Raw genomic sequence first — 3,094 nt, forward strand, 5'->3', positions numbered from 1 at the left:
TCATGAACCTCTGATTCACGACGGCGTAGAGGAACTCGCCGTCGATCTGGTAGCGACGGAGGACGATGCCGATGATCGCCGGCACTGCAGACAACGTCACTACCAGGAACTGCCCCAACGAAGTATACAGGCTGGGGCAAGCTCTCTTGCATATGTTCCTTGTTGCCATGATGTCGTTGACTACAGTCCTCCTCTTTATGATGATGCGGATGTAGCAGAAAAAACACACTGCGACGGGCAGGACGCAGAACATGCCTAAATACCTAGCGCCAGGGGAGTTTGTCTTCAGATAGATGCAGCTCGAAAACAGGATGGTTTCGAAGACGGTGCACGAAAAACAGAAAATCTGAAAAAGAAATAAAAAAGGTACAGTAGATATTCATGTGTGTGTGTGTGTTTGCCCGCGCATGAATATACACATCCCCGTCAAGAAGGCAAGAGGGCCCAGAATCTCTACCTGGAGGAGAACGAAACTGGTGCCGATGACGGCGAAGACAGCGAACCGCAGGGCCTTGGGGTGGTTGTGAACGGAGAGAGGGAAGAAGATGTAGAAGTAGCGAAGGACCGCCGTCGCCGCCAGCACCGTGACGAAACTGACGTACATGGACATGGACGTGCTGATGCCCAACCTGCAGACGTGGATCCGCGACGGACCCTCCACCGGGAAGGAGATGATCAGCATCAGGGTGACAGATATGCCGACTGTCGTTATGATGTTTCTCTGGTTCTTCTGTCTGGTTCTCTGTTTCTTCCTGGCTGATTATGTTCTGTCTCCTCTGTCTGCCAACGACTACTCAACCTGATAAACACTTTACTGCGTTTTGACACACACACATGAGAATCCTGTTGGGGAGCGACAGGATGGGCAGATAAAGAAAATACATTCCTTAGGTTAATGTCATTTGACACAAAGAGGAAAGGTTTCACCAAATGCAGCTACTGTTATTAGAAATTTCCTATTATATTCATGAGATGAATTTAATTCTCGAATCCACCACCAAATTATACGTGATTGTATAATTTATGGGAGCTCTCCTATCCCATGTAAAAGAGAGAAAGTGGGGGGCCACGTGGGTGAAATGGGGCGGGGAAAGAAACTTACTCTGCCAATTGTGCAGGTGTTGTTGAGTACAGACAGAATGACAGTGATAAAAGGAGAGGCGACATTACAAGACCGGTCTTTCGAGTAAACTGTACTAGAGCGGACAGAGAGGGAAAAGAGACAGTAAGAGAGGTAAAAGGGTTTATGTATTTATGAGTCATATATTCGGTCACTGTTTACATTCGTGGCGCTGTCGGCTGCCTACACCTGTCCTATACATCTCTCTCTATTCATTCTTGGTCTCTACTGGTGCTCTCTTAGATCTATCTGTGTGTTGTATATAGTAGTATATATAATATAGGTGGATTGATAATATTATATAGTATTTGGAATATATATATATATAATAATATTATATAACTAAATATGTATTTAGAATATATATAAGAGGAGGTATAGAAACGGGTGATTGCAGGTGCTTGGGTGAGGAAGGGAACTGGTAGGTTAATTACAAAGTAGGTTTAGTATATATACATATGAATTATATATATATGTATATATTACAATCGAGTAAACAGTCTATATATATATATATATATATAGTATATACATAATATGGGCAACATGTATAGTATGTAATGTATAATATATATATATATTATATCACACGGCATCAATATAATATATATAATATATATAGTATAGTTTATATATATGTTAAATAGCTGGTATATATATATATATATATGATAACTAATTTATATTATATAACTTAGGAATTGATCTTAAGTGTTGCGATACTGAGGAAGGAAGTAGGGCGGATAATTGATGTATATGTAAGTAGCGTTTGTTTGGTATTGGGTAGGTCAATCTGACATGATAGTCCAGGGGAGGACACTGCTACGACAAGAGAACGAACGGGTATATAGCATATGTACATACGTGTCTGACAATATATATATATTATATATATATATATATCATATATATCAAATTAATATATATATATGTACGAGTATATATAATATGGTAATGAGAGAGTGGGGGTGAGGGGGAGAGTATTTTAAGGGGTGACATGGGGGATGCATAACTATATACATATATACTGCGGATACATGTATAATATTTTCACATATATGACTATAATATTATATACATATATATATATATAATATTATATATATATATATATATTATTAATTACATATATACATAATCTAGTGATATTGGGTTGAGTCTTATAGTGCAGGGAGAGGTACATAGGCGAGTACTTAGGGCGGTGGGAGGCGACTCGGGGGATCGAGTATATATATAAAGATGATATATATATATCAGATATATATATTCGGGCGGCGTCTCAGTGAGGTGTTGGGAGTCTCTTATGACTTATAAGAGAATTCGCTAGTACAGTTATCAGCTCTTCTTTGCGTTTGAGAAGTCGTTAAGGCACGAGTACATAGGGCGATATTATATAATATATACTAGACTACTCGGGAGGTGCGTAATATATGCAGTATATAGTATATTATATATGAATATATGTTTAGTTGCCATTACACGGCACACACACAACACACTCACACACAACCCCCACACACACGCACACTGCACACACACAGCCATGGTGTATGCGTGGGCTGTTCAGGTTGGGACGTACTGCACTCGGATGTGCCAGCGTAGCACACACACTGCCACATACACACACACACACACTTTGGGGGGGGGGGGGTCACGACACACACACATCGACGACGAGTGTCCGCTATCAGCGTCAAGTCGAATACTAGACGCGCGGAGCACATTGCGACTTGTCAACGAGCACAGATCATAGGTAGATCGATCGACCGTGATCTCACAACACACTATCAATATATCGAATATATATATATATATATATATATAGTATATGGTTGATATCACAAGATCAGAGAGCTCTGTTAGTCGCTAGTAATCGCGATCTGCTGATGATAATATATATTGCCCATATATACCGATCCGTCATATACCGTCATATGTTAATATATATATATTCAATATATGTATATACGCGAC

The sequence above is a fragment of the Penaeus japonicus genome, unplaced genomic scaffold (assembly GCF_977035675.1).
Source record: "Penaeus japonicus unplaced genomic scaffold, GWHDUDI00000001_assembly GWHDUDI00000017, whole genome shotgun sequence".
Classification (NCBI taxonomy): Eukaryota; Metazoa; Arthropoda; class Malacostraca; order Decapoda; family Penaeidae; genus Penaeus; species Penaeus japonicus.